At 49.6% G+C, this 19,096-nt stretch overlaps 1 protein-coding gene and 1 long non-coding RNA gene across 2 annotated transcripts in view; one reads left to right on the top strand and one right to left on the bottom strand.

Moving 5' to 3' along the window:
- The window catches only part of LOC102459149 (pyroglutamylated RF-amide peptide receptor-like), a 126,509-nt gene that overhangs the window by 44,847 nt on the left and 62,566 nt on the right, over nt 1-19,096 (bottom strand). The window lies entirely within an intron of this gene.
- LOC142820945 (uncharacterized) lies at nt 9,762-18,681 on the top strand. The gene is made up of 4 exons (XR_012897965.1): nt 9,762-9,899; nt 13,020-13,110; nt 14,595-14,742; nt 18,362-18,681. It is a non-coding gene; the product is annotated as an uncharacterized LOC142820945 (long non-coding RNA).

Below are 19,096 nucleotides of genomic sequence, written 5' to 3' on the forward strand. Positions count from 1 at the left end.
GGAGCGGTGCTCCCCCGCATTCAGAAGCGGAGCCCGGGTTTGCCTGTTACCCTTCAGCAGGGAGATGGCAGCCACAGTAAAGGCAGGCTGAGGACAAGTGTAGGGTTATTACAAATTGTTTCCATGTACACCTGCTGCACAAGCAATGACTGTGCTTTCTTGGGAACCCAGAGCCAACCCTTCATTCTCTTCTTTCCCCACCTTTAAAACTCACCGTGCTCAGAGGGGCAGGAGAGATCTGTGTTTGCCTCTAGTGTGTAACAAGAAAAGTGGAGAGTTCTGTTCAGAGAGTTACATGTCAGTGAAATGGTCCAATCTTGACCGGGAACAGTTCAGACACTCAATTGTTAATGCCTCGAGAAGTCAGGAGTCATGTTCCCCCACAGACAGACTCTGTCAACTAAGGAAAAAACCACGGGGGCCAAGGGAGAAGATCCTCCCTGGTCAAGGCTGTGTTGCAGCGCCGAGTGCGCCACACAGAGAAAAGGGAGCAAAGAAGAGAGAACACACTCCACTGAGCACACGCTAAAGCTCACGGAAGAGCAGACTGAGATGCTGAAGTGTCTTCTCAAGATGCAGAGCAAATAGAAGCAAAAGCCTCGCTGCCAACGCATGCAGAACTCTTTTTACAGCTACTGTCCGCCCATGCCCACACATCAACCTCAGTGGCTACACATGCAAATCTGGCTACCTTCCCCCCATGCCCACACACTCATTTTCACTATCAAGCAGTGTTTCCCCAGCACACTCCACTCCCTGTGAAAACAGCTGTGACTGACCCTTGTGAGGCTTTCCAATAACACTTACCCTCCCTTTCCACCAAGTATCCTGCCTGTTCAAACTGCATCCCGGCCCTGTGTCTCCATGCTCCACCCACAGGCAAACCCCTCACACAAATTATGCAAGCAACAGGCTGTGGAGTAGTGGGGGGCTGTCTGCTCTGTGACCCGGGGTCCCCCTGCGCTGGGGTGGGAGATTCTCACTGACTCTTCCAAAAGTGGATTAACCCAGACACCCAGGCTCAGCCTCCCAGGGAGGGAGACAAAGGAGGAGGGTGGAGACCAGCACCTGCCTGGGGTTAGGGCTGGGAGAGAGTTTTCATTTCTGTCTGATATCATGGAGGAAGCAGCCTAAGCAAGGGGCTGGGATTTAGGGGCCCAGCCTCCCCCATCTCAAGGGGGGCTGAGGCATCCTAGGCCTGGCCCTGTAACCGGATTATATCTGTGCTATGCAGTATCCTGCAGAAGCAATAAACTCCCTCTATTCTACTGGCTGGTGGAGTCTATTTGTGCCACTACGGGGGTGCAGGAGTCGGGAGAACCCCAATGCATCGTCACACAGCCACGCTGGGGATATGATCCTGCCATAGAGACACCTCCTGCTCCCTTTCAGTCTGCCCAAGGCACATTCAACAATCATGTGGCATTGGCGTAGCCTGTTATTGAGCTGCTCTGTACTGCTGTCCAGATGTCTCGTGCAAGGCTTCATGAGCCAGAGCTGTGAGGGGTAAGTCGGGTCACCGAGGCCCACTGTGGACATTTCCACATCCCCCGCTGTCATTTTCTGGTCTAGAAAGAGGGTCCCAGCCTGCAGCTTTGTGTACCGGCTCCTCTTCCTGAAGATGCGTGCGTCATGCACCTTTCCAGAGCTCCCCATTTACGTCTGTGAAATGCCCCTGGTGATTCACGAGTGCCTGAAGCACCGTGGAGAAGTGCCCCTTCTGACGGCTGAACTCTGAGGCAAAGTGGAGGGGTGCTATAGCGCAGTGGCGTAACGAGGGCGTTATGTGCCTGGGGGCAAAGGCAAAATGTGCGCCCCCCCCCCCGTTGCCATGTGGCAGGGCCCTGAACCTGGCACATGGCTGAGCCCAACCCTAGGAAGTGGAGGGGGGGAGAGCTTGAACCTGTCTTCCCCCACCCCCTCCAGTTTGGGGCTGGGCCTCCAGATGCACTAACCCACTGGCCGAGATGGAGGAGGGTCGGGCCGCTGGTGGTGGCCGGAGGAGGAGCAGGCGAGCCGAGGGATGACGGGGGAGTGGAAGGGGAATAAATTGGTGCCCCCCTAGCTTGGCACCCAGGCGCAATTCCCCCCCCCCCACACACTCTCCCCTCGCTATGCCACTGCAATAATGGGAATGTGTGTGCCTTTGATTGCCCCGCCACAATTTGGAAAGCTCATTTCAGCAAACACAGCTACTATCTCGTCCATGTTTCCCAGAGTCACAGTCCCACGCAGCAAAACACGATGTGGTCCCCTGCCCACTTGCACAAGTGCCTCCCCGGCGGCAGACTTCCCCGCTCCAAACTGACTTGCAGCTGAACGGTAGCAATCAGGAGTCACCAGCTTCACAAAGCAACGGCCGCACGCTTCTCTGCTCCCCTTCAGGTGTCCCCGCGCCGCAGCTCAGGAGCCGGCTCAGCACAACTCCAGCAAGGTTGCTTTGTACATCCAAAAGTTCTGTACCTGCTGCTCTGCATCCCATACAGGCCTGACACTGCAACCCCACTGCTCAGTGCTGGTTCCCTCAGCCCCCAAATTGCACTCGTGTGTGCACAGTGGCTCTGGGACAGCCCAGATGTGATGCCAGTTTGGTGTTGTCCCTGTCACTCATATTGTCGTCTGCATCCGAGTCTTCGATGGCTGCTATTAATTGCATACGCAGCAAAGCCCTAAGCCTGTGGTCTCCAACCTTGTTAAGCAGAAGATCACTTTTTGAATTTAAGTCAGTCCAGGATCTACCTCAAACCCAAATACCCCTGCTCCACCCCTTTGCTGAGGCCCCGCCCCCTCACTCTGGGAATATGGGGTACAGGGGAGGGGGACAGATTGACATCAAAGCACCCCTGCCTCTGTTTCCCCCACCCTGCACAACAAGCAGGAAGCTCCCAGGGGCAGCTCTGAGGTTCTGGGCAGTGGTAGGAGGGGCAGCTGAAGTGACAGTGCTTGATAGTCTCCCAGCCAAACCAGTCAGGATCACCTGTCAGAGGCTCCAAGATCTACCGGTAGATCCCGATCGACTGGTTGGTGACCCCTGCCCTAAGCACATTGAACACAGCATGGGAGAGAAGTCTGGGATCCAGGATTTCTCACAGCAAAGACTTCATTCAAGAGACACAAAAGTAAGCCAGAAGCCCCAGGAGGGCTGGGAAGCAAAGAGATGGCTGACAGGGTGTTTTTTGTATTCCCAGAACGTCTAGCACTACGTGGCGCATTTCCTCGGTGCTTAACGACTGAAGGTGATGCCAGGCACAGGGGATGCTCATCCACATTGCTTTGCTCTTTCTGTCAATGGGGCACTAATGACGTGGCCATGAAATGCTGACAGTGGGTGGCAGAAAACCAGGTGTGATGAGTTTTCAGTTTTGGCCACTTTTGCATTTTATCTCCAAAGCTTTTCAGTTCCTGTAGCCCTTAGAGTCTGATTCTATTTTCATTGACACTAATATAATAGACCTCAGTGGAGTTACTCCCAATTTATGTCATTGAAACCAGTGGAGCTACCCTGGCATCAAATCAGCTGAAGGGAGAAGAGAGTTGGGCCCCCTAATTTAAAACTCTGTTGCTCATCTTTTAGCAAAAACAGTTGAGAAGTTTCCTTTGTGTGAAAGTTGGATTAAAATTCTGCAGAAGTCTGAGCATGATAGATTTGTGTTTAAATATATATCTGTATAACTCTTAGACCCTCTAGGGTCTGATTCTCTTCTCAGATTGGTTATATGCTGGTGTAACATCAGGAATTTTGGGGGAGTTACTTTTGATTTATTCCATGAGACAAAGTCAGGTCCTGGGGTTATTGCATAAGCTGGAGGCAAACTTTGCTGATCCCTGCAGCAATTGTTAAGAGTAAAGGCTCTAGAGACCAGTATTTCAACATTCTCTGAGTTTACATGTATAAACTCTGCCTTTTCTTCTGGGTTGGGGTTTGCAGTTCAGATCCTCAGTACATTGGCCCAGGTCTGCTGAATGCGGTGGAGCTCCAAGCCATCCTAGGGGCTGAGTATTCAGCCCTGCTTGGGTCTCCCAAGTGTTTCTCACGGGCTGAGACCCAAACATGCTCTGAACCCTGGCCCAGATTTTGCAGTTAGCTTTGTGTTTTGATGTTTCACTGCAGTTTTGCTTTTTGATCTATAAGGAAGAATTTCATTATCTTCCTCATTTTCTCCCCTCCCTGCTCTTTGCTTCTTATTATGTGAGTTTTCTTTTGAGACAATAAGGTTTATTGTTTGCACTATACTCACGATAGTCTCTCAAAATGAAAATGAAACATCGGCATAATGAATATGGATACAACATCTAATGACTTTCCCATCTGGTGTCAGTCATTACCCAAGATGCTACCAGAAGTTTCAGTAAAATATTGGATTTAAGAGAAATGATAGAAGACAAATGCTAGACGAATTGTTGCTTGGTGGTTAGTACTCTCTGTGTATGAATTAATCATTGCCTTGTGTTGTATCACTGAGGAGTATTGTTTGTTCCCCTTCTGTGTGGATTGCTTTACTTGCTGAAAATGTAACACAATATTAACTTATACAGAAGAGAAATATCCACTAACTTTTCATCTGCTAGCTGTGTTGTGTCTGCTAAAATGCCCAGTGATTGATAATCCCCCAAACTATACATGTTACTGAGGCAAAGTTTGTATAACTGAAAAATAGTCAAATCTTTCCCGCAGGTCTGCCTGTTTACAGTAGAATCCCTTTTTCATAAGCAAAGTGAAGGTGGCCATGTTCGTAAAATTGTGCATCTCAAAACCACAGAAGTTCTAGTGATAAGTTGCAGAATTATATATTGCATTGGTGTCTCCTTGTCCTTCACTGCAAAGAGATTTCCAGTTCACTGAAGGAACACGACAGCTTGTTGTTCCTCAGCATCCCTTTCGTTAGGTGATTTTTTGGGGGAGGGAGGCAGTTGGGAAAAATGCTCCATGTAATACTTTGTCCATGTAAAATCAGGATTCTACTTTGTCTTCCACTGAACTAGCTAAAGGCCCTCCACATATTTTTAAATTGGTCAAAATTGGAATTTCCATCTGAAAATATTCTCTGTACTGTATAATTCTAGGGTAAATTAAATCTTTTACAATTATTAACATTTTATATTGCAGAGACTTTATTGTCCAAGATGCTGTATGTAGGCAGAAGTCCGAGCATGATAGATTTGTGTTTAAATATATATTTAAACACAAATCTATCATGCTATATATCTTTTTGTCCTAACTTAACAAGGTAGAATAACGAGAAGTTCTGTAAGACCTTAAAGACTAGGGCTACATCTACCCTGCAGGCTTCTTGCATAAGAACGGCCATTTTTGCACAAAAACTTGCAGTATCTGCACTGCATACGTGTTCTTGCGCAAGTAAATGTACAGTAAAGTGTCAGAACAGAGGGCTTCTTGTGCAAGAGTTATTCCTCTCCCCACAAGGAATAAGCCGTCTTGTGCAAGAAGGCAGTGTAGGCAGGCAACAGAGGATTCTTGCGCAAGAAACCCCTATGGCTAAAATGGCCATCAGAGCTTTCTTGCACAAGAGAGCCTCCACACTGCCATGGTCGCTCTTGCGCATCTCTTGAGCAAAAGTCATGGCAGCGTGGACCCGCTCTTGCGCAAAACAATTCTTGAGCAAGAAGCCTGCAGTATAGATGTAGCCTAGCAGATTTATTTGAGCATAAGCTTTCGTGAGTAAAAGCCACTTTGCCAGAAGTGTGGAATAGAAATTACAGAGGTAGGGATATGTAGTACCGTAGACCCATAGGGTTGGAAGTGATCTTAGGAGATCATTAAGTCCAACCCCCTGCTCAAAGCAGGACCAACCCCAACTCAATCATCCCAGCCAGGGCTTTGTCAAGCCAGGACATAGAAATCTCTGGGGATGGAGATTCCACCCCCTCCCTAGGGAACCCATCCCAGTGCTTCCCCACCCTCCTAGGGAAATAGTTCTTCCTAATATCCAACCTAGACCTCCCCCATGACTGAGACCATTGCTCCTTGTTCTGCCATCCATCACTACTGAGAACAGCCTCTCCCCATCCTCTTTGGAACCTCCCTTCAGGAAGTTGAAGGCTGCTATCAAATCCCCCCTCACTCTTCTCTTATACACTAGTATAACGAAAGAATATGCTAGTATATTGATAGATACATAGTTTTGATATACTAGTGTGTGTAGCTATAGCTATCTCCCTACCCCTGTGATTTTTCACTTCATGTATCTGCTGACGTGGTGTTGACCCTTGAAAGCTTATGCCCAAATAAACTTGCTAGTCTTTAAGATGCCACAGGATGCCTCTTTGTATTTACAGATTGGACACGTCTACACAGCGGTATTATTCTGGAATAACTGACTTTATTCCCAAATTACATAGTCCACATCTACACTTCAAGCATTCATTTTGACATAATGTCAAAGTAATATCGAGCTGGAGGACTTCTTACTCCAACTTCCAGAACACTCATTTTATGAGGAGTAAGGGAAGTTGGAGGAAGAGTGCTCTTCCTCGGACTTCCTGCTGCGTAAACAGCTCTGAAAGCCAAAATAAGCAATTTTGTCTTAAGTTACATAATTAATGTAGCTGAAGCTGCATAGCTTATTTTGGCTTTAGCCCTGTGTCAGAGGGTTCACACCCCAGTGCACCCTGACTGTCCTCATATAGCCCCTCTCAGGGCAAGTTACAGTCTGTATGGGTTGCTCATCATAGGCATAGGGGTTGTCTCAACTGTCCTGCTTACCTAGGCTGCATCAAGGTCCGCCTCCAAACCAGGGCTTTACCTCCAGCCCCTAGCCAGGGGAGTCTTGGCTGGCCCTCCTCCAGCTATTGCTGGCTATCCCCAGCTTGTTTCCCTCCAAGGAGCTCCTGCCTCCTCTGCAACCAACTCTCCACTGGCTCCCCCCTCAAGCAACCTGTACTTCTCTATATATACCTCCCAGCTGGGCTCACGCTCGCCCTAATGATTACAGCTGGCTTCTACAAGCCACTAGTGCTGTGCTGGATCCTTGTCAGCTGAGCTCTCACCCGCCCTAATGGGTTCAGCTAGCTTCCACAAGCCAATCGTGCTGCCCTAGTTGCCTGCCAGCTAGGCTCTCCCTAGCCCCAAATAGCTCCAGCTGGCCTCTTTCTTTCTAGCCCTGGCTCTGGGCCTGAGTCCTGGTCTTAAAGGGCCAGTGCAGGACAGGCACCCTGTCACACCCTGCTGTGTAGACGTGCCCGTACAGACTAACACGGCTACCCCTCTAAGACAAGGCAGAATAGTTGTCCTTATTTTACAAATGAACAACTGACCCACAAAGAAAGAGCAGCTTGCCTAACGTGTCATGGAGACTTTATAGTTGGGCTGTGAGTTCAAATCCAGACTTCCTATAGGTCAAGGTCAGTTCCTTTACCACTTGGCCATCCCCACTCTTGAATATTAGCCACTGTAAAAAGCAAAATATTCCTCTCTTCCTTGCTTACTTGTTTTTAGGAGTCTGTATTAACACACAAAGCTCTGAGGCCAAATTCTGGGCTGATCCACATTCCACATGACCCCAGTAAAATAAGTGGGTTTGTATTTTGGGTAGGACAGGGAGCATTTTAGACCAGCTCTGACTTCTGTAGGCATTCTGACCGAAGGTCAGGCTGTCTCTCCAAGAGACTGCACTGTGATTCATGATGTGCAGTGAAAGCCAAAGGAATAATCAAGGCTTCCCTTCAGGAGGAGATGCACATGAGATCGTCTAGTGTGATTCACGGATAATGCTCTTGAACTTAAACACCGCTCTGACTTATTATGCAGCACTGCAGAGACTAGAAGCATCATGGATGAGAAATTTAGAGGGGTGTCCCTATTGCAAGAGGCTTTGTGTAGAAACCATCTGTGAGGGCTGGTTATTCTGCATAGAAACCAGTCCTGAAAGAACCAGATGGTAGCAAAGGAAATATGGAGGAGGAGAAAAGAGACATGATGTATTTCAGAGAGAAAAGAGATTTGGGTCTAAAATCTCATCGCCTGACTCCTTATTTTCCCCACGTACGGCTTAGGTTAAGGCAAGATGCAAAAAGCGTGTGCCATTAATAGATCAAAGGGCCTACGTGAGCATTTAGCAGAATGGATCTTGGAAATGTGGCAAAGGAAAAAGTGACAAGACTTGGACACATTTGGGGTTTGTAGGTTACAAGAAAAGGAAGAATCAGAGAGGAGCCTAGTTCTCATCATTCACACCTGTGCAAAGAGAGTGCCAAGAACTACCACAGAGTTGCCAATTGCTGTGAATTTAATTTGGCTTTTGGGGCTTCCCCTGAGTATCTAACTCCTGGAGGCATTTTATTAGGTGAGGCAATTTTAAAATAAAAGTGTTTCTTGCCCACATTTTTGTGGGGGAGGGGAGAAACTTGAAAATGAGATCCCTATAGACAACAACACCATAAGACAAATAAATAGAACACAAAAGCTCTTTTAAAATATCTACTGGTTTTTGAGGTTCCACTCATGAATTTTGAACAGCTGTGGTTGGACATACTGCGACTGTTCTAACCTGGTATTGTTTTATCTGCTAGATATTTTACATCCATTTGTCTTTGAGCCCATTTGTTCAAGAACTCCTAAATGGTAAGAGCTAGGTTGCAAATTTGGGGTGCAGCTTCCTCTTCTCCTAACTTAGGCAAGGTCAGAGTTTGGTTGTGCCAGGAAAATGGGAGGTGCCTGGAATGGGCCTGTGTGACGGAGTCAACCCGTCCCCTCTCGTGGGCCAGAGTGTGCCAGAAGCTCCTGGCCCGGAGATAGACCAGTGAGGCCGCCCCCCCCCCACCCCCGACGCTGCTGCGTATGCGCCCTGAGCTGGGCGCTGCATTCAAAAGCAGCCAGGGACGCTGGGGTCGGCGCGGAAGCGGCTGGGGATGCCAGGGCCAGTGCAGAAGTGGCCGGGGACGCTGGGGCCGATGTGGAAACGGCCTGGGGCACCAGGGCCAGCCGGGAATCAGCCAGGGAAATCAGAGCTGTGGCGGGTGCGGCCAGAGATGCTGCAACCGAAGCCAAAGCAGGAAGGGACGCCGGAAACGAGCTGGAGGCAACCAGCACGGCCGAATCCAAGACATGAACTCTGGGACAGGGACAGCGACCATGGATACTGGCCCCGATTCTCCCCTCGCCCATGTGAAATGCCCGTAGAAGGAGACTCTAACCCACGTAGGAAGCAGGTCCAGGACGGGGGCGCCGAAACGGACAGCAGATGTAGGGTAAACTGAGGCAGCCCTAAATGTGCTAGTGGGCCTCTAAACAGCATAACTCCATTCTAGGATTAAGGCCTGGGAACACCACAGTCAGGATAAGAGCTGCAGACAGTAAAAGACCCTGGGCACCATAGCAACCACGTTCTAAAACACTCAACAGGGTCCCAGTTGGTAACGTAACACATTTTGCTTGAGATAACATTCATAAAATTTGCTTAAACTGTCTTGCTTCTCTCCTAGATAATGAGCCTGAGAACCAAGCGCTGCACCAACTCAAGGCCCTACCCGCCTGCTATAGCAACATCATCATCTATGCAGACTAAAATGTTATTACTGTTTTGCTGACATGTTTTGGCATTTGAACAGTAACTACCTGTATATTAATTAACAAGCTGTTACTTTGCAATGGGCGGAGATATTATGTAATCTTTAGTAGTTCTATTGGCTTATGTGCTCATGTCGTCTTGCTGCTAGACCTATCAAATCATTTTTCCTCCGTCCACCTGCTGACTATATAACCTATTGTATAGTGTTAATTAACCAGTGTTCACCGGGGAACCCCTGCGTGTCACTCCATCAGCTGGTGTAATAAATCCTCCGCTTGTTTTCACCTGCATCCAGAGTGTCCTGGCTTATTTCCAACAGCAGACAACCCCCGAGAGGGGTGGTGAGTGAACTGAGTACACCTCGCCATTCGGGTAAGGGCCGCGTGGCCTCACCCTAAGGGTCCTGGGGCTGGAACTCGGGAGAGCAGGAGGGCCCAAGTTCCCCTACCTATCTAATTTAAATATTGCAAAGACCGGGCAGAGTGAACATTGGAAGAGGTTTGCCCTCGAGTGAACTTTAGAGTGTGACGAGGGGAGGGACGCCCAGCGTGGGCGCAGGCTATATCCCCATTGCCTATAATTGTCGTAAGGGGTCGGGCGGCCCAGGGGGCATAGGCTACCATGCTTTGGGGCATGACTGTCCCCTAGAACTCACGGGCCCAGACTAAACTCAGGAGCGGGGCTTCCGTGGCGTTAACGTGGGTGCCCCGATCCCACATACCCTGGGGGTGGAGGTGGGTGCACGACAGCCTGTTTTCCATAACTCAGAAAGGGAGGGGACTGCTGAGAGGGGCAGTTACATGACAGAGCGACCACAGGGAGGTAGCGGCACCAGTAAGACAGTGGCCAGCGGGGGAGGGGCTCTGAATGTTGCTAGCCACCATCTGTCATGGCTGATTCCCACTCTGAATGCAGAGATGGGGGCCTGCAAAAGTCCCCCCCAAACCTTCTCTTTCCAAGCTTTGGTACAAAACTTCCCCCCAACTCCTAAAAACCTAGATTTGGGGGATAAAAATTCGCTGCCACCAACAAGTGCTTTCGAACTCACAAACAGGGGTGGACACTGGAAACCAACCCCGGGACCCCCCAGGTTCTCTTCCCCAAAGAGCTTGAAAAAGAAAAGCGAGAATACAAATTGAAGTCTGTGGCTGCTCTCCCCTAGTCAGAGGCAGGCAGATCCCACAGACAGATTTTCCAGGACGCAGAACTGAACCAATATCAGGATAATAAAAAAGAAAGAACTTTTACTATCAAAACAATACTCCTGTTGCAAGCAGAATGGCTAGATGGAAAAAGTCACCAATTAATACACTCTGGGGATTTTTCCCATGGGCCAAAACTTCGTTACAAAAGAGAGGAAAACCCATTTCTAACAGCACAGACATCAGATCCAAAGTCCCACAACAGAAAACAATAAAACCTAATGGATTTATCTAAATTCTACCCTACTTACACATTCTGAAGAGTCTTTTTCTTGGAGAGAGACATGTCTCCTGTCTCCCACAGTATCTAGAGCAAACGGGCTCAGAGAAAAAAAAGGGAAAACCCCCAAATTCCTTGTCTCAGTTTGAAATCCCTATCTGCATTTCTATTGGCTGACTGCTACCTGGCTAGGTACAGTTAACCCCTTAGTGCCCAGGCTGCTGGCCATCTCTCATGACCATGACCCCATCCATGGGTAAAGTTCCCATGCTGGTGCTGGGCATGCCCCCCTCACCGCCCTGGCTGACCCCCATACCCCCCAGGGGAAGCCCAATACACCGCGCTCTGCCCTTGGCCCCAGTGCTGGATGGGGGAGCTGGGCAGGCAGCTCAGCCCCCTGCCTCTGTGCTTCCCCTTGGCACCAGTGCTGGACGGGGGCGCCCAGGCAGCCATGCAGTCCCTTTCTCTGTGGGCACCCCGGGCCGCTGCAGTGGCATCAGCTCCACTCCAGGTCTCCCTGCGGAGCTACTACAGCAGCCCTCACCACCACAGGTGGCCCTGGTGAGTCCTCCAGACCTCCCAGCTTCCTGCCCTGAATCCTGCATGCCCAGCCCCTGCACTGAGCCCCCCCACACCTCCAAGACCCCTGTGCTTAGACCCCATCCCCTTCCCTGACTCCTACACCCCCACCCTCTTCCCTGAGCCTCCCTGTACCTCCCAACCCCCTGCCCTAACTCCTGCACCCCCACTCCCTGCAGAGAGCCCCTACCCTCAGCCATGAGCCATTTATACACCCAGCCCCCTGCCCCAACCCCCTACACCTCCTGGCTCCCTGCCCGATACATTTTCCTTTTAATTAACACAACCCTTTCCTATAGTTAAGGACCCGAGCAATGCCAGGCACATCTGCCAGCATGAGGCATAAGTGAGACTGGCCACACCAGGGTGAATCGGGGCTGTAACTGAGCCGCTTCATTCATGCTTGTCAATGCCAGCCCCATTGCCCACCCCCACTATACTTCAGTTTTTGGCAATGCCTCATCTGCTCAGCTTCTCGCCATCTTCTGGTCTACATTAGAAAGTTGCACAGCGGGGGGGGGGGGACCTCTTTTGGGTCGGGGTCCATCGACCCAGAGAAAAATCAGTTGGGGGCGACAAACAAGTGAGAACAAACAAGCCACCTCCCACCAGTGTGAGCTCCCCATTGCTGGAGGGAGCACCGAGCCTTAGGGGCCAGATCCAGGCAAGCGGAGGGCTGCCTCTGGCCTCTGGGCCTTAGGTTCTCCACTCCTGTTGCACAGACATAACTATGTCAGGGTATGTCTACACTACCCTCCTAGTTCGAATTAGGAGGGTAGTGTAGACATACCCCCTGAGAGGGATGTGAGAGAATTTCGACAGTAGCCAAGGTAGCTCTGCGGACCGACACTGTGCTGGGTGTGGATAACTATGCTGGAGGACAAGTACTCTGCTGGCATAGCAAACGTTACTATGCCCCAGGAGGGATCTGTGCTAAGCTCTGTAGTGCGGAAGGGCTGTAGGGAAGCTGAATTCCCCTGGAGCTCTCTCTTATCTTCATCATTTCTCATCAGCCCACGCTAATGCCTGCTGGGCTGGGTTACAGCCTGTTCTGTGCAAGATGAAGCTGAGTGGGGTACGTGCATCACACCTCCCGAGAGGGCGTTAGTGGAGAGAAAGCAACAATTACTGGGGCATCGGGAATGCAAGCAAGATATTAGATGCTGATTCCTATTAGCCTGTGAGGTTCCAGGGAGCTCTTTCAAGTGTTGCTGAGCAACAGAATCAGAACAGAGCCTTATTGCTGTCTTATTGCTCAGGCTACAATCAGTGGATCACTTAGTTTGGAAGAGCGAGTTGACTTCTTCACACGTCCTCTGGATGCTGAGGGTGCGGCTAATTCCTGCCCCTGCCACCCTGTGGGAGTGAAGGAGCCCTGCCTACCCCCTTTTTGCCCGGTAGAGAGCTGCTCTACGGGGCTGGAGGAATCCCATTGGGTACACAGGTTCAGCTCTTCCAAGATATCTAGGCTTTTACCTGTGTTTGCTGCAGGGTGGGGGCCTGAGATGCCTGTCGGAATGGTGCTGTGCCCCAGCTATTGCAGGACCCCTCTTCAATGTGCCAGACTCTCTCTTCCTTCAAGGTAGGTCACGCGGCCGGGCTGCCTCCTGGGCTGAATTCCTGGAGTTGCAGCACTCGGCGCGCTCGGCTCAGGGAGTCCAGCTGAGATGGACGCCCAGTGGAGACATATCTGCTCTCTAGTGACTAATGCCCCTCGGCAGATATTTGCAGGGACACCAGGCAACCTTTTCCAAACAGCAGGGTTTGTGAGCCACCTGGAACACTGCCGTGGGAGGCCTTGGTTGGTCTAGAGATGGGTTGGCCTTTGCCCTCCAGGCAGGACCATGCTGGATTCACGGTTCCTCTGGCTGGAGCTGCCCACTAGTGAGTGTCAGTTCCTGAGCCACAGAGCTCACATTGCTTCTCTGCACCCTTGTTACTCTGAGCCAGTTTCAACCAGTTCTTTAACGACTCTGTTCCCGCTACCCAGACAAAGAGGTGGCTCCCACATAGCTGCATCTCTTAGTCTGCCTCGAAAGCAACTTAATCTCTTGCCCCCCACGGGGTCCTACTGCAAATTATAGCAGGAAATTGAGGCACACACGGAACTTATACAAATATTACAGAAAATCCCCACTTTGTCACAGCATCCCTATATCATCTTGAATAGCTTCGCTTCCCGGGGTATTTCCCCAGCACCAGCCATGCTGAACGCAGAAGTCTGAGTCTAGGATCGCCAACGTGCGTCTGATTTCAATGGAGCTGCTCAATGCAGCTGATTTCAATGCAGCAGATGAATATGTAGCCTAATGTCATGGAAGGGTCGAATGAAAGTGAGAAAGATTCTCAGCTGGTGTAAATTGGCAATGGAGCCTTATGAGCAGGGTGCTGAGCTGGGACTAAAAAAAGATAAAAATGTTCATTAGGGTGTTTTTTTTTAATTACCAAAATGGTCTAATTTCTAAACTCACAGCACAAAAGGCTGTTTTTCCTACATGTCCAGTTTTCTGTGGAAGCTGAAACATTTCCAAATTTCAGATGTATGACAGTTTGTCTTCTTTGGTGGGAGAAAGTTTAGAAGGCAGGACATTTTGTCTTTCCTCCCCTCTTCCCAAACAGATGAAAAATTGAATCCCATTCTGGTTTTAGTCCAAAGATTCTGCTCTTAGAATCCCAGGGCTGGAAGAGACCTCAGGAGTCATTGAGTCCAGCTCCCTGCCCAAAGCAGAACCAACCCTGGCTCAATCATCCCAGCCAGGGCTGTGTCAAGGTGGGACTTAAAAGCCCCTAGGGATGGAGATTCTACCACCCCCCTAGGGAACTCATCCCAGTGCTTCCCCGCCCTCCTAGGGAAAGTGTTTTTTTCTAATATCCAACCTGGACCTCCCCCACTGCAACTTGAGCCCATTGCTCCTTGTTCTGCATCTGCCACCACTGAGAACAGCCTCTCTCCAGCCTCTTTGGGACTCCCCTTTAGGTAGCTGAAGGCTGCTCTCAAATCCCCCTCGAATACTTAACCTAAAGAAAGCAGTGTAGGCTTCATCTTTTTCTTTTTCTTGCTTGCAGCACGGCAGCCAAAAGGCGCATTATTTTGCTGACAGAAGGGAAGATACATTCCAGCATCATCAGGTATAGCAGTTCTACCCACTTGGGAGACTACACAGCTTCCACAGGGCCTCCAGGCCTTCTCCGTACGCCCACACAGCCTACTCTGGTAACTTTGCTCTTCTTTAAAAGCTAATGCTTCATTACTTCACAATTAGCAAAGCCAGCCAAGTGTTCTGGGAGCAAACATTCTTTCAACATCTAACTATTGCTTTCCTCATTGGTGTAGTATTTCCCCCTCCCCAAAAACATTCCACCTGAGGCAGACACGGTTCAGCTGCAGTTCAGTAAAGTTACAGAGTCTCAAAATAGAGTCTTTTCATGGCAGCAGGACAGCTTGGTAATAGGCAGCGCGCACCTTGTCACTTTCCATGTGTGGCATTAAAACACTTGCAGCTCCGTTCAGTCTGTCTGGCTTAGCTGCACAAAGGCTCAGGAGACTCAGTCACAGCTTCCAATAAGGCCACATGTCTGTCACGTAGGTCACAGAAAGCGGATTGGGTGACTTTTCGTGACCTCCATCACTTCTATGGCAACGGGCACTGCCCTGCCGGAGAGGCTCAGGCAGCCCCTGCGCCAGCCACACTGGCCACTGCTGAGGCCGTCTTGGGCCACCATGTCCTTTCCCCAGCAGCGGCAGTTTGGGAATGGGAGGGCCTCAGGGCTGGGGCAGGCATTTGGGGTGCAGTGTGGTGCTTACCTCAGGGGGCTCCCCAAAAGCAGCCAGCATGTCTCTGCAGCTGCTCAGCAGAAGGGTCAGGGCTCCACATGCTGCCCCATTGCTCCTATTGGCCACGGTTCCTGGCCAATGGGAGCGGCAGAGCCAGCTTCGTGGGTGGGGGGGGGGGCAGTGTGCAGAGCACCTCTGGCCTTCCCTCCCCCCAGGAACTGCAGGCACATGCTGCCAGGAAGCACACAGAGCTAGGTGGAGAGCCTGCCACTCCTGTCAACCCTCCCCCAACACCTGTGGGGGTCATGGGCCAGCCCCCGTGGTGCCCCCAGGTTGACACCCCGCCCCGAGCAGCCCTGGTTCCTTGGCCTAAGTTCTAATCAGGGGTATATGGTAGAGTCAGAGACAGGTCACAGGCTGTGAGTTTTTGTTTACTGCCTGTGTTGGGTCCATGCCTCTTACTAATAATGCCAGTGACTCAAATGTAACCTTATTGATAGTTGCCTGCCTGGGGACAGAATGTGATCATGGGCTCCACAGCTTACCAGACAAAGATAAAACAAGATCCGATGGCTGGAAGTTGATGCTAAACAAATTCAGATAGGAAATGAAGCAGGCATTTTTAAAGGGAGGGCAACAAAAATGATGAGGGATTTGGAATGGCTGCCATATGAAGAGAGATTAAAAAGACTGGGACTTTTCAGTTTAGAAAAGAGGAGACTAAGGGGAGATATGACAGAGGTCTATAAAATCATGACTAACGTGGAGAAAATGAATAAGGAAAAGTTATTTACTTGTTCCCATAAGAACTAGGGATCACCAAATGAAATGAATAGGTAGCAGGTTTAAAACAAACAAAAGGAAGTTTTTCTTCATGCCGCACACAGTCAACCTGTGGAACTCCTTGCCAGAGGATGCCATGAGGGCCAACACAGGCTTCAAAAAAGAACTAGATAAGTTCATGGATGACCAGTCCATTACTGGCTATTAGCCAGGATGGGCAGGGATGGTGTCTCTAGCCCCTGTTTGTCAGAAGCTGGGAATGGGCAACAGAGGATGGATCACTTGATGATTCCCTGTTCTGTTCATTCCTTCAGGGGCACTTGGCATTGGCCGTTGTCAGCAGACGAGACACTGGGCTGGATGGACCTTTGGTCTGACCCAGTGTGGCCGTTCTTATGTTCTTAATTAATCATTGGAACTGTGGCAACACATTGGGGTTCACTCAGGCAGAAAGGGGCTCAGTCACCTTGGCTATAGCTAGACTCTGTACAATTTTCGAAAGAGGATATGCAAATTCCCCTGCACCCTGTTGAATCCCAAACTGATATTTTATCTTCCAGTAGATCCCAGATATGTGTCCAGTTGGAGGGTTGTGTGCCAAGCCTGTTATCTCCCCTGCACAAGGCGGCTGCTTCTTTCCTCCTAAATAGTGATTTGCAGATCACAGTGCTTCTTATCGCTAATCCCCCAGCAGGTCTGAGCTACCACAAAGCCGCACACAATGCAGCATATTCACTTTTAGTTTTTCCCCCACTGTTATTCTGCCAAAGGGCCTTCAGAGCTCTCTAAGGTGTCAGTTGAAGAAGCAGCACCTCCCCCCTCCCGCAAAAAAAATCTGTTGTCACTTCCAAGCACAGGCTGTGCAGAGAGAGGCGAGGGGAGAAACGTGGCAGATCTTCCTGCGAGGCCAAATTTTCTGCTATTGGAGCTAGCAACCAAACTCCCCATTGGTTTCAGTGCAGCAGGATGAAGCCCTATAGACAGCTGAACAAAATTCTTCAACCGCAACATTTTTTTTTTAGACTAAAAATTTGTGTCAACCGAAACACTCTGTGAATTCGTGTCAGTTTTGGCAAATTGTTTTGGTCCTAGACAGAAAGGAAAAGAAAAAACCCACAAATGTTCCAGCAAAATCGTTCATGAGCAGTTTAGGTTCCGTTCAGCCAGTACTCTACCGGCCAAGGCACTCAGCTAGGCTGGGGGAGACCCCTGGTCTGAATCAGGCTCTTTAAAGCAGGTTTTTCTTCTTCCTTCCATGTGAGATCCCTAAGTACCATGCAGTAGAGCTAGTGAGTGGGCCACATGAGTGACTCCTTCCTCTCATGAACCACAATTGGATGATTGGTGTAGTCACGCTGGTCTCCCAGGATAGGGTAGTTTTATTAACTGTGCTTGCGTACTTAGAATTTGGGGGGGGGAGGGAGAAGGGTGCTGATTGAACTATAACAGTGCTGTGATTGGCTGCACATGCCCTTGCTTTAGGTGTGGTTCACTTCAGTAACACCGAAAAGAAAAAGCTACGTGGAAGAAAATCATCAGACTCTAGCAACCACCGTGCATGGGCAACAGTAACAAATTTCTCGTGGGCCATATGCAGAACCCCTGTGGTCCACATGTATCCCTCGGGCCTCAGATTCTCACCACTGCTGTAGAGTCATTTGCACTGCCTAGCTGGTGGGGCAATTAGTGTATTTTATACAAAGCCATTCTTAATGACAAGGGCTGTCTTCAGGCAAGGGAAAAAAGATGAGACTAATTTAACAGGAGCGACTGGGAAGCTTCTTCAGAATACCCCTTAGCCCAGTGGTTAGGATACTCTCCTGTAATGTGGGAGACCCAACTTCCCCACCGCTGGCAATGAGGGGATTTGGACCTTTGTCTCCCACATCCAAGGGGAGAGGTCTAGCCACTAGGAAACTGGTTATAAGGGAGGCCTCTTTTGCTGCCTGAAAAAAAAATTGGTTCCAGGTAGAAAAAATATGTTTCACTTGACCCAAAATCAATGTATCAGATTTGCCAAAGCAACTGTAATTTTTGGGCTAGGCCCAGCCAGAACCAAATTATTTTTCTGATATTTTTCAGAACTGCCAGGAAACTGAAAAACCAGTTATTAGCCCGTCTCTCAACCTAACAGACCTTCTAGATAAGGACCCTACTGGAGTCAGAAGAGTCAAATGTCTCCTAAGTCTAGGACTGTTTAGCTATGGGATTTTGATTTAGTGATTTAAAACCAAGAAGTCTAATATTTAAAAGGCTTCCCATGTGATTTTGGCAGGCATTAGGCATTCAGAACACTACTTCCCCACCTGCAGCTTGAACTTCACTGTAGCTGAGTTCTGCAGATCTGAATTAGAAATTGGATGAGGTGGTGTAACCAGCTAGACAAGAAGTTACTTGGAGTCTTCATTCGGATGCTTCATTTGCAACACTCCAGTGGGTTAACAAGTAAATTAAGACTCCAAGGACAAATATCTCTGCTGAAAAGGTCATGCATCGCTGAAATGTGCGAACAGATGTAAATGATTTATTTTAATAATAACTTCTCCTCCTTAACTGATTTTGTAAAGTATTACCTCTTACGATACTTATCCGTGTGTAATAAATTCTGGGCAAGTTGATCATGCCAATCTCAGATGCATACTTTATTGCGTACTAGCAAATGTTCCCAGTGTTGCTCGGGTCATTAAGGATGGGTTCAATGCAGGGGGCTGAGGGTGTGGGGAGTGCAAGAGTCGGAGCAGGGGCTTGGGCCCTACAGGTAGTCCGGGAAGGGGGGTGAGGGTCCATGGGCTGATCCTGGCCTCTAGCGGCCCCCCACCCTGCAGCTAATCATCAACCCGCTCCCTGCCATGGAGCCTATGGGGGGCAGGGTTTGGGGGGTGCCCCCGACACTATTTGGGTCAAGGAAGCCACCTACCACTCCATTGGCCAGCATTATACAAAACCCCAACCACAGCTGGCCAGTGCCTTACTGACGAGGCTGCCCACAGTGGTCACTCTGCAGTATAGC

The sequence above is a fragment of the Pelodiscus sinensis genome, chromosome 28, assembly GCF_049634645.1.
Source record: "Pelodiscus sinensis isolate JC-2024 chromosome 28, ASM4963464v1, whole genome shotgun sequence".
NCBI lineage: Eukaryota > Metazoa > Chordata > Testudines > Trionychidae > Pelodiscus > Pelodiscus sinensis.